Source organism: Thalassophryne amazonica, chromosome 7 (assembly GCF_902500255.1).
Source record: "Thalassophryne amazonica chromosome 7, fThaAma1.1, whole genome shotgun sequence".
Classification (NCBI taxonomy): domain Eukaryota; kingdom Metazoa; phylum Chordata; class Actinopteri; order Batrachoidiformes; family Batrachoididae; genus Thalassophryne; species Thalassophryne amazonica.
This window is the reverse complement of record NC_047109.1, coordinates 75,274,709-75,287,598: the sequence shown is the minus strand read 5'-3', so window position 1 is coordinate 75,287,598 and position 12,890 is coordinate 75,274,709. Positions and strand designations below refer to the sequence as shown.

General features: G+C 40.4%; 1 protein-coding gene across 10 annotated transcripts in view; it reads right to left on the bottom strand.

Annotated features, from left to right (window-relative positions):
* Nucleotides 1–12,890, bottom strand: part of fam131bb (family with sequence similarity 131 member Bb) — a 65,516-nt gene that overhangs the window by 39,700 nt on the left and 12,926 nt on the right. The gene's annotated exons all lie outside the window — the stretch shown is intronic.

Genomic DNA, 12,890 nt, shown 5'->3' with positions numbered 1-12,890 from the left:
TGCTGAGCCATCCACATTTCTGTGGCTGTGTTTGTACACGGTTTGCTATTCCTCTGGAGCTCTGAGGAACACAGAGTTGTTGGCTCTCTGAATGTCCAGCGATGCCACTGACCTACTGACCCAGTGATTCAGAAACATCAGTTGCACTCTGTCTCTGTTGGGCTCTCAGATATTACCCTTTCCTCTGAACTCCATCCAGTCACCTCAGATCACTGTGATGGCATATTTCAGTCCAGAAAATAACCCCCTTGTAAATTTTATACATCTGAAAGAAGATCTGCATCTGTACAAACCACTCACAAATCAATGCAATCAAAGTTCTCTGCTCAATAAGCTTTCTTTGTTTGTTTATCACCAAAGTAAATCATGGAGGCTAGCGGATGATCTCATTCATGTCTTTTCATATGAGTGTAAGGGTGTCATTATTCATTATTGATCTTTCATCTTTCACACCTTTGAGGGGTGTTGGATAACAATTGTGGGTTGATTCATATCCACAAGTGGATTCGAGAATTTGTTTTAATTTTCCATAATTGAAAGATAGTGTTATGATCTGATTGCTTATATGCATCTTTTCAGACCACCTAGGAGGTATTGTTGTACTACAGATGATAATGGATTGAGAGCGAAAGATGACTGCAGTGTTGTAAAATAGTTAAAATAAAGGAAAGTCACTAGTAGCATCTGAAATCTCTGATCTTGTCTGCGTATAGACTAAAAATGTCAGTATAGCCCTGTTCTCACTTGCACAGGCCATGAAGTGCTTGCAGAAACAACTACAGCATAACCACAAGCACTGTAGCACACTCGTAGTATAAGTTCAGCATAAACATGGCACTTCCAAAATAATTACAAATATAAAATAAACCACCAGTGATGTTAGGTCTTGTACGACAACACAGCATGTGTAAGATTGCAATAGAAGAAAATTAATATTCAAACATTTTGAAAATTCACTCATAGTTAAAACAAAACTAAGACACATTGACAAAATACCCTGGTTCAGCATGGACACCCTCCCCAACCCTCTAAGGTTTTCCAAGTTAAAGGCAGCATTTCAAACTGAGTCCAACTAGGATGGATCTGTCAAAGTAAGAAGGTGGTTTACGCAATGATAAGATTTTTCTAAACTTTTGTTGCGATAACCTTTGGGATGGGAAACTAGGGATTTTGGGAATATTCTGAATTTGGATACAAGTTGCTTTTTTGTATGTGATAGATTATAAGATATGGAACACAAAGGCTTCCGGCTTCCTCCCACTTCCAAAGACATGCAGGTTAGGTGAACTGGAAACTTTAAATTAACCGTAGGTGCAAGTGTGAATGAGTTTGTCTGTCTATTTGTGGCCCTGCGATAGACTGGTGTCCTGTCCAGAGTGTATCCTGCCTCTCAACTGGATTATAGTAAACTGGTATAGGAAATGATTGAATAATCTACACTATAATTCACCAAATATCCATCCGTCTGTCTGATCCTGTATCACGCCAAAAAGGCTCATCTGATCGCCATCATTTTTGTTCTGTGTGATCTATGTAGAGTATGTAGGAGTAACGCAGGGTGGTTTATTTTTGCTTGCCCCTTATAAATCATATAGAATTGGGTACTATCATCTCAGACAAAAGTATTAGCAGGCTAACTAGCCAAAACGCTTCTTCTATAAAGTTTTATGGTGGTCACCAGACCAACAACTGTTACCACCACCGTCTGCACAGAAGACTGAAATGTCCATTCGTTCCCGTTTCCGCATCATGCCGAAACGGCTTATCTGATCACTTCGGTCTGTCTTGTCTATCTACACACTGGGGTAACATAGGTGGTGGTGGGGTTGGGGGGTAATTTTCGTGTGCCACTCATACATATATGGCATTCAGTTCTATCATCTCAGACTAAAGTATTAGCATGCTAACTAGCCACAACTCTTCTGTGAAGTTTTATGGCAGTTGGCAGAGTGACAGATCTGGCCAAGAGTCTTAATAGACACAATCTGAACACACCACATTTATCCCAGGTTGTTCAGCCGGGACCATGAGCATTAATTTTTTTTGTAAAGAATCGTAAAGACAAAGAGGAAACTTTTATCAATCATGGGTACCCTAAGGTTCTGTGATAGGAGAGTGGAGTGTGATAGTGGTGATTATTGGTGTGCAATACTGCAAGATTTGGTATGGTATCGATCCAATATCAAGTAAATACAGGGCCAATATCACCGATACCAACACAGATACTCATACATTTTAATAATTGAGGTGGATACATCATCAGATTGCTAAATCTGAAAGAATTTTCATGACCTTTAAGTATTTTTTCCCCCTTTGGAATAAATTAGTAGAAACCCAGGACAGAATTTGGGCAAAGTTTATAGGTAAATAAATACTTTATTATTATAATAAAAGTTTTTGTTCAGAAACAATAGAATGGCAGCAAAACAGTTTTCACCATACATTGTCATGTTTGTATTTTTTCTTAAATAAAGTGCACAAAATGATCATTCAAGATCAAATGTAATTTTTTTTCTGGATTTTTTTTTTTAAATAAACAAAGTGTACAAAATTATCACTCTACAACAAATGTTATAAAACAAGTAGAATGTGTGTTCAGGAAATAAAATACAAAAAATAAAACAAAATTTCTCTCCTTTCGGGCACTTGTTTTCTGAATGCAGCAGAGCATGCAGGAGAGAAACTGAAACTAAAGCATCAATCAATACCGATACCAACATTGGTATCAATATTTGGATCCATCCGCCCACCGCCACTGGTGATACTGATTCGGAAATAGCTGCGCCAAAATGTATTACTTTTACATCGCTGCATAAACATCAGTGACAAGTGTGATTGTGAAATGGCAAAACTCTTCAAATGTCCCCATCATGACTATCATATACCAGGTAAATGACAAAATAAGTATTATAATTCCATGCTATATGAATTCAGCATTCTTCACCTACCCAGGGGGCGGGTAGGTTGCTAGTAATAATAGCATGCTATAATTATAATTTTCTTCTTAATTAACACAGCATATTAACGAGTAATTGTCCTACCAAGTCAGGGGACACATAATGTCTGTAGTCAAACTATTTCAAAATGATATGTCAAATCGCCTTTAATTGGACAAAATGAAGATTGATCAGGAACAAAATACATTTATTGCTGTTGTAATAAATATGCTGGTGCGTGTGTGTGTGTGTGTGTGTCATCTTGTTGCCAAAAAAAAACAAAAAAACAAAAAAAGGTAATAAATTAGCTTTATACTTAATAAATATGTAAACACCTCACAAGACAACGCGACTGCTGTGCATTGTGTTCTTTACACAAGCTTGGACAGACAAAGTTAATTAAGAAAATGGTTTTATGCTCCTCATACAAAACACATTTTTCATTGCTATTTTTAATTTCATTGCATTCATTTCATTGCTTTCCAATCTTATATATGCTCATGAGTAATGGTTAGAAAAACTGTTATTTACACGTACACCGCATTGTCTAATTTTAAGGAAAATGTGCACCAGGAACATTTCCAACTATACTCAGCATTTTTGCTGTATAGAGCTTGAGCTTTTTCTCTGCTATATTTAAGAGCAAACCAGCAACTGCTGAAAGTACCTCTTCAAGTACACCTTTGTACCCTGAGATAAAGAAAACCAATCCAAGACATAAAGGTGAAGAGAGATGACTTTGCACTGGGGCTGTCCACTCTCAGAGGGGATCCACACATTTATATTCAAGCGACTTTCCCTATTAGAGATGAACCGTGTGTGACCTCGCTGGATTAGCCAAGTGTGTCAGATTTTTTTTTGTATTTTTTTTTTTTGCAGTGTGGATGGTGATGTGAGATGGTTATGCATTGGTTGATATCAGTTATGTCCTGTGTGGTGTGAGAGGGTTCAAATGTCCTAAATTTCTTCCCCACCTGGGTAAAAAAAACAAAAAAAAAACAAAAAACACAATCTGTACATGAACATATATACAAAGACATGCACTGGGCCTATAGTAGAGGACCTAACTGAGACGTATGCACATCATTCAAGAGAGGATAACTCAACTGTTCTAGACTAATATGACCCCAACGAACAACTTGAATATGCGCATCCAGTGTAAAAGATGTGCCAAATCAACATGCGGCTCCACCGCTGATCTGCTGTAGTGACCCCATGTGAAAAAACAAGGGAGCAGTTGAAGTGACTTACTATTCTCAACTAATGTACAAAATGAAGGTATTCCATTAACTATAAAATGCCCCGTTTGTTGGACTGTGACAGGCTACGTAAAAGGTTTTTGCGGACATACGTACATTTTTAGATCATGTAAATATTTTACTTTCACATAAAAGAACATAATGACCCACAATTTTGTACAAATAAGCTATTATCATCATCATTATTATTATTATTTGATGTCCTAGAAGAATAAAATTTTAAACGCCAAAGATATGAGCGCAGAGGAATCTTTTTACAGGCAGACGGTGGATGTTTCCCACCATGCTCTTCAGTCTTTCAGCGTTGGCATCATTAGACACTATCACCCCCATGTTTGTTATCAGCTCATTTACATTGGAAAAATTCACATGTATGCAAAAACCTTTTATTTCCACAAGTGTAAACACTTGTAAATAAAAACACAATTGGAAACCATACAAAATGGCTGTCAGCATACAAATAGTAGAGGACCTACCTGAGACATGTACAGTAGTGTTCAGAGTAATAGTAGTGCTATGTGACTAAAAAGATTAATCCAGGTTTTGAGTATATTTCCTATTGTTACATGGGAAACAAGGTACCAGTAGATTCAGTAGATTCTCACAAATCCAACAAGACCAAGCATCATGATATGGGCATGTTTCTCCTACTATGGTGTTGGGCCTATATATCGCATACCAGGTATCATGGATCAGTTTGGATATGTCAAAATACTTGAAGAGGTCATGTTGCCTTATGCTGAAGAGGACATGCCCTTGAAATGGGTGTTTCAACAAGACAATGACCCCAAGCACACTAATAAACCAGCAAAATCTTGGTTCCAAACCAACAAAATTAATGCCTCGCAGATGTGAAGAAATCATGAAAAACTGTGGTTATACAACTACATACTAGTTTACTGATTCACAGGATTGCTAAAAAAGCAGTTTGAACATAATAATTTTGAGTTTGTAGCGTCAACAGCAGATGCTACTATTATTGTGAACACCCCCTTTTCTACTTTTTTTTTACTAATAGCCCAATTTCATAGCCTTTAGAGTGTGCATATCATGAATGCTTGGTCTTGTTGGATTTGTTAGAATCTACTGAATCTACTGGTACCTTGTTTCCCATGTAACAATAAGAAATATACTCAAAACCTGGATTAATCTTTTTAGTCACACAGCACTACTATTATTCTGAACACTACTGTATGCACATGCATTTAGGAGAGGATAACTCAACTGTTCTAGACTAATATGACCCCAATGAACAACTTGGAAGATATGGGCCAAAATCTCTATCGGGGATGAACGACTCGAAAATGACCACACCCTTTGTGGTCCCAAGTGTTGCTTCAAGTACAGCTGTATTTTCTAAACTGCAGCAGCTATAGATGTTCCAAGATATTCAATATGTTCAGAATGACCAATGCATGCTTGGGAGGATCATAGAAAAGTGTAAAATTTCTGTTTTGATGTTGTAAGAGACAATGGCTAAAATAAGTGGGTCAACTTATTACCGTACATCAAAAAAAAAAGAGAAAAAAAAGAAAAACATTCGTCAAACATAATGAAATTTTATTTTCAGTCACACTGTTATCAATGCAATATTGATTTAAAGTAAGAAATACAAAGCAAAACTTATTTCTTTAGGAGACTGCAGTATCTAGAGATCTTAAATGTTTTAAAGATTATCAGAGAAATTTCCCAACAGCCAATAATACAACTTATACCACCACATTATCGTTTGTTTTTCAAACACAAACACACAAGCAGTTTTCTATTAAAATATCAAAATTAGAAATGTTACACTCTTCTATGACCCTTCTAAACATGTACTGGTCATACTGAACATATTGAGTACATTGGAAAATCTGTAGCTGCTGCAGTTTAGACTATAACGCAAGGCTACAGTACCCTTGGCCATATGAGCATTGTGCTCTTTATAATTTGCAGTTGTTTAATTAATTATTAAGATCCTACGAACAAATTGTACATGTTCAATAAAGCCCCTCTTTCAATCAATCAATCACCCTCTGTGCATTTTCAGGTATTAATGAGACAAATTTAATTCCATAGGAAGTTAGCTTTGAGTTAGCAGATGTTAGCATGCACGCTAACATCTGCAAATGTCTTGTAAATTACTCCAGAGGTGTTATCAGGTTCCATAAACAGCATTTTCAGTTTTAGAAGTGTTTATTTCCCTGGAGCTTTTAAATAATATATGACAAAGAGGTTATATTTACACACAAACAAAACAGAGTTTTGCAGCTAGCTACCAGTCTGTGATGTCACCATGCTAACATCCACAAAATGTCTTGTAAATAAGTCCAGAGGTGTTATTAGCTTCCAAAAACAGCGTTTTCAGTTTTAGAAGTGTTTATTTCTTTAGTGTTTACATAATATATGACAAAGAGGATATATTTACACACAAATGAAACTATTTTGCAGCTAGCTATCAGCTTGTGATGTCACCATGCTAACGTCTGTGAAATATCTTGTAAATAAGATCAGAGGTGTTATTAGGTTCCAAAAACAGCGTTTTCAGTTTCAGAAGTGTTTATTTCTCGCTAGCTTTTATATAATATATGAGAAACGTATATAAACACACAAAACAAAGTGATTTTGGAAAGAGCGGCCACTGATGTTACGTGGAGCTCTACTCTGATTGGCTGTCATGCCCGCCACTCAAGAAAACCGAACAGACTGAAACAGAATGTGACATTTTAACCTCTTAAATAGGTCAAGGTTAGCCATATTTGAACTTGTCCAAGGTCTGTGTCCCAAGAATGTTCCCTGTCAATTTCAAGACCCTGGCAATAATAGGACTGGACTTATGCTGAGCACAGACAGACGGGCAGATGGACGAAAAGCCTTTGCAATACCCCGATGGCCATATTTGATGGCATCGGGTAAAAATATAGCAGTATTTGAAGTAACAATCGGGACAAACAAGGGTGTGGTCCTTTTCTGGCTGTTCGTCCCAGTTAGACATTTTGGCACATACCGTTGTTTATTGGGGTCATAATAGTCTAGAACAGTTGAGTTATCCTCTCCTAAATGATGTGCATACATGTGTAAGATAGGTCCTAGACTACTATGACAGCACATAGTGCACATTCCCTGTCCCTCCCTCCTGCTGTCCCACAACATCATTGGGGAATTAATAGATTAGCAGTCACTCTCATCACCATAAATCATAAAATAGCTCAAGGGTTCTCCAGATTGCCGCAGCACCAACCACCACCGGGAACCACTGAACCAGCGATGGACATGAATCATTAAGTACAGTGTGTTTTTCTGTCTGTATAATCTGGTGTGATTGGCTGTCTATACGTAATGCACTATGATGCTATAGTCTCAAAATATCACTGCAGATGATGGGTCAGCAGCTGTTATCCATCAGCTCAATGGCTTCTTAGGCCACAGCACGCTCTATATTTTCTGCACTCAGGTGATGCTCCTCCTCAGCAGTGCAGTAAATACTCGTACATGCGTAATTCTGCTCATTAGAAGGCAGGCAGGATCCCTCCTTGAGGAAAAAGTAACAGAGCACATGATCGCAGCTCTCAAACAGTTTCCCTTCCCCTCGGTGTTCTCCCTCCTCCCTCACATACACAATGGTACAGTGCTGAATCCTCCCCTGCAGTCATAGGGGAGCCAAGCTGAGCTCATCGGACGAGAAGGAGCAAGTACTGCGCGAGAGTGGGCAGACAGAGGAGGGCAGGACAAAGAGGGAGCAGCGTGGCCGTGCGGAACGAACAACTAAAGATCTGCAGCAGCTGCACTCTAACTGCAGCTCCGACAGCAGTGGCCTGATGGCTACTGCAGAAGACAGGAGCATTTCAGCGTCACCTGTCTTTTTTATATATATATATATATATATACTCCCAATACCCTGCAGCAATAAGAGCAAACAACTGGAGCAGTAGTGTGTCTTCACCGTTGTAGCTGCAATAACGCTGGTTGCCACAATGGGATACCTGATCCTAGTGTCAGTGTGCAGATGCTGAGCTCCAAAGTTCAGGAGCAACAGCTGAGGACCAGAGCCCTGGTTAGGACATCTCAGGATGCGCATGCAGTGTTGGTGACATGAAATTAATCAGACATTCAATCACAGCATGGTGTGATGACATTCTTAACCTACACGCCTCATTAATCTGAGCATGAATGTGAGTGTCATGTTTAGCTTTGCTGATACAGAGTAAATAGGTTAGAGCAGTGGTGCACTGACTGTAGTAACTAAAAACCTGCAGCACACACCCAGCTGCAGCCCGGCATCACAAAACTATTCACTCCTACAAACATCATAATGGCCTGTTAAATATATAATGAACATTTGTCCCTGAGACGGAAAAACAAACAAACAAACAAACAAAAAAAAACAGTTTCTGATTCTGGTTCAATGAAGCAATAAAACCCACAGAGAGGAAGCAAATCAAACAGGGTAGGGAAGAAAGCACTTTGCATGTAAAAAATATTTCTTTTCTTGCTGCTTGATATTCAAAAGAGACTTCCCATCTTTGAGAACATGGCCTTTTCCTTTATCAGCATTATAGTGGTGAGTAGCTGCAGAGAATACTGAGACGATCAGGGCTGGTTGCACACTAATGCCGAGTGCCTCCGCGAAAGCACATAAATTCACACCGGCACGCACACGCAGTCCCACATAGCCACGAGCACAGATCAGATTGTAGAAATGAAATTCTGTCTTTCGCAGCATTATGTTTCAATTTGATCACACTCACTCCGTGGTTGAGTCACAGTGTGTACAGCAGCGCCTGCTGTTGTGTGTCCACAAACCGGCCTCTGACTTGTGAGCTGTCACGCATGAATGCATGTATATGCTGATGCTTAAAATTATACATACAAGGGTGTAGAATAGATATGACACCAAAAGTCTCTAACTTGGGGCCTCATTTAAAGATTTGTTGATTTGTAAAGTCATGGCTAAAACTGTAAACCCAAAGGTAGAAATCTGCATACATATTCTTTTCACACAGTCCTGTTAGAAATTTGAGTCATCGGGACACTGTACTCATATGTACAAGTTTTCTAATCTCATATTTAGCCATGAATAGAAGCAGACCCCAAATGTAAAATGGAGTCAGTCATTGGAGATGCCTGTACAGCAGGTAGATCGGTGGAGAGAGTTTCACTGCCCTCTGAGACTCAGGTTCAACTCCCACTCAAACTACCCATTTGTGTCCTTAGACAAGACACTCCCAGTCCAACAACCTGTCAATGGGTAGTGGCCTTGGCAACCTTCATCCCATTCAGGAGAGAAGTAGACTCTCATCCACTTTATGCTGTGGAATCTGGGAATAAGCACCACGATCAATGGGTCTTATGGCCTAATGTATGTAAGACCAAGTTTGTCTTTGTCTATCGGAGATGTGGAGGAAAAGGAAATACGTTTCATTTGGATGTCTCGGTTCTGAAATTACAAACAAAAGAGAATCCACTAATTGGGAAAAAGTAACAGAGGCAATCAACTCAGGTGAAACTAAACTCAGGTTGGGAAGCATGTGCCATCACATTAGGAAACCACCTTGGGTCCAGGGAATCACTTTAATCCTACGAATTCCCATGAATCCCACAAATTCGTGGGAACCTGAAGAAGCTACTGGACATCATAGCCAGCCTATACACAGATACTGTGAGTGCTGTGCGTAATGGAGGCAGAGACTCTGAGTTTTTCCAATGACAACTGGTGTTTGTCAGGGTGTGTTCTGGATCCTACGCTGTTCAGTGCTTGCATGGACTGGGTGTTGGGTAGGGTTGTGGAAACCACTGACTTGGGTGCTTTTGTTGGTGAAGAAAACCTTGCTGACCTTGACTTCACGAACAATGCTATGATCTTTGTGGAATCGATACATACTCTGATTGTAGCACTTGAGAAGGTAAAGTGAAGAATCGGAGTGTCTGGGTTCAAGATTGTCCTGGATCAAGACTAAGATCCAGGCTTTTAATGACTTCCTGGACTCAGCCATTAGAAGATCTAATCTGTATGTGGTGAAAGTGTTAAAATTGTAGAGACATTCACTTATCTCAGCAGTGACATGCATGTCTCTGGGTCCTCTGTCTTTGAGATTGAGAGGCACCTGGGAAGAGCTTATGGAGTGATGACGTCACTGGACAGAGGCGTGTGGCTATTGCAGATATCTGCAGGCAAATGACAGTTGAAGTCTTTAGTGTCCTGGTGCTGCCTGTCTTGCTGTATGGTTGTGAGACTTGGACGCTAACCAGTGACCTAAGATGACAACTGATTTCTTTGGGGCTAGGTCTCTTTGAAGGAACCTTGGGTACGGCTGGAGTGACTTATCAAACAAGCAGTTACTAAGAAAGACTAAGATGAGGAGTATCACTTGAACTGTGAGGGAGTGTCAGCTTTGACATTTTGGTCATGAAGCCTGTTTCTCTGTGCATGATCCAGCACGCAGGTGCCTCAATGTTGAGGACCCCAGTAACTGTAGCATGCAAATGAAAAATGCATGTCCCCTGGGTCTTTTCCAGTTGCTGGGGTTCTCAACACAGAGGCACCTGTGTGCTGGATCATGGTGTGAAAAATGTGCCACATGTTCTCTCACAAGCATCTTACAATTTTAGTTTGAACTTTTAGGGCACTACATGGACATTCTTCCAGCAGATCAGCAACCTGCTCAAACCTTATTCTTCTTCCCGATCCCTTAGGCAATCAGGTCAAAGGTTGCTGATAGTCCCAAACTCTTTTAAAACCCGTAGGGATCGATCATTTTGGGCAGTTGCACCAAGACTCTGGAACGCTCTTCCTCAGTCTTTACGCTACACTCCAATGACACTTTAAAAAAAATCACCTGAAGACACTTTTATACAAACTTTTAGCTAAACTTGTTTTTATGCTGTTTTCTATTTCTATCGTGTTATATAGTTTGATGTTATGATTTTATATTTTTACTGTTTCTTGTGAAGCACTTTGTCATTTTTATCTGATAAGTGCTATATAAATGAATATTACTTACTTACAATGCACATGGTACAACTCTTCTGTGTCCTTCCAGAGGTATCCAAGGATCCTCCAAAGAGACCAAGTATCAAGGACCTAGTTGTCACTTTAGGTCAAAGGCTGGCATCCAAGTATTACAACCACGCAGTAAGACAGGCAGCACCAGGACCCTAAAGACTTGGACCTTCCTTGTACTACAAAGGTATCTGTTTCACTAAACCCATCTGTCCAGCAATCTCAAAACTCCGTAAACTCCTCCTAGGCATCTCCGATTTCAAAGGCAGAGGACCCACAGATGTCACTGCCAAGATAATTTAATGCCTGTACAAGTTCAACACTTTTGCTGTGTACAAATGCACTTCTGATGGACAAGTCTACAACTTTAACCTGTTCTCATGTCCTTGGTCTGCTGGTACTTGTTCTGAAAGTTAAGCACAAAATGGTAAGACTGCATAAATGATGAGATCATTCATGCAGTGGACACACAAATGTGACAGTGAACAACTGAAGAGATCACATATGGTCACTTTTCATTGTTTTCTACTTTGGGAATTCAGTTTTCGGGTTCTGTTCCGTGTTTTTCTGTTATGCTGCGTTTACACATAATGACAAGTCACGAATGCCACGAAGTACACATTCTCGGCCGCTGATCGCGAATGTGATGACTGGGGGCAGAGGCGTCAGGTGTCCTCAGGAACTGCTGCAACCTGTTACCACACGTTACGATTAATGGCACGTGTTGCTGGAGAATTATCAGGAACCATTACGCACGGTCAAGAATAGTGTTCCGCGTTGTTGCGCGCTATTGCGCGTAACAGCACATCGTTAAGTTCTGTCACGTTGTGAACGAGGTGAATTGTCTCCACACACACATCCATATTCATCCAACCAAATTCAGATCGCTCCAGTTTTTCAGAAAAACTTGGTGACTGCATGCGTAGTTGGGCTCTGTGCCATGGAGTGGCGCAGAGAGGAGGAGGAGGACAGAGATGTGTGGCTTCATGCGGCTGTCGTCTCGTGCATTTTCCCAAACATTATGCACATGCAGCAGGTGGAACACCTGCAGGAGCGCGCTGAAGAGCACTGAAATTAGACTTGGTGTCAGCAGCGCGCTTCTTCCTCCGCCGGACTGGAGGAGGTGCAGAGATGTCTGGCTGCACGTGAGTCTCCTCTCGCTCCTCTGGTTGCTCAGACTCGTTCTCCCGCTCATCGGTTACAACAGCAGGTGGAACACCTGCAGGAGCATCCTGAGGAGCTTCAGCAGGAACTGTGGAACGACATTTGGAGCCGAGTTTAATTGTGCGCACGTGACAGAAAAGTGATTTGTCGTGGCGCGCAGTGAAATATGACGCCGCGTTACAAGTCGTGTCAAAACAACAGTTTCCGTGTCACTTTGTAATAACGCGTGAGTTTGGGCTCCAAGAACCATCACAGGAACCACTACGAACGTTGTCACGTTCTATTAAGGATCAATACTCATCAAGACGGATCAGTACGCTCAGTTGCGACCTCCACGACGTGAGACGATATGAGGGTGGTGTGTGACATTCGTGGAAGATTTTTTGACAGGCAAAAACATGCTCCACGAATATCAAGAATATCACGCACCAACACGCACTATTAAGAAACCTATTCAGACGCGTTAAGTCACATTAGTGCAGCAGCTAGGCGAATATTTAGAGCAAAATCATGCAAATGGTGATACAAGCACCAAAATTGGCACAAATA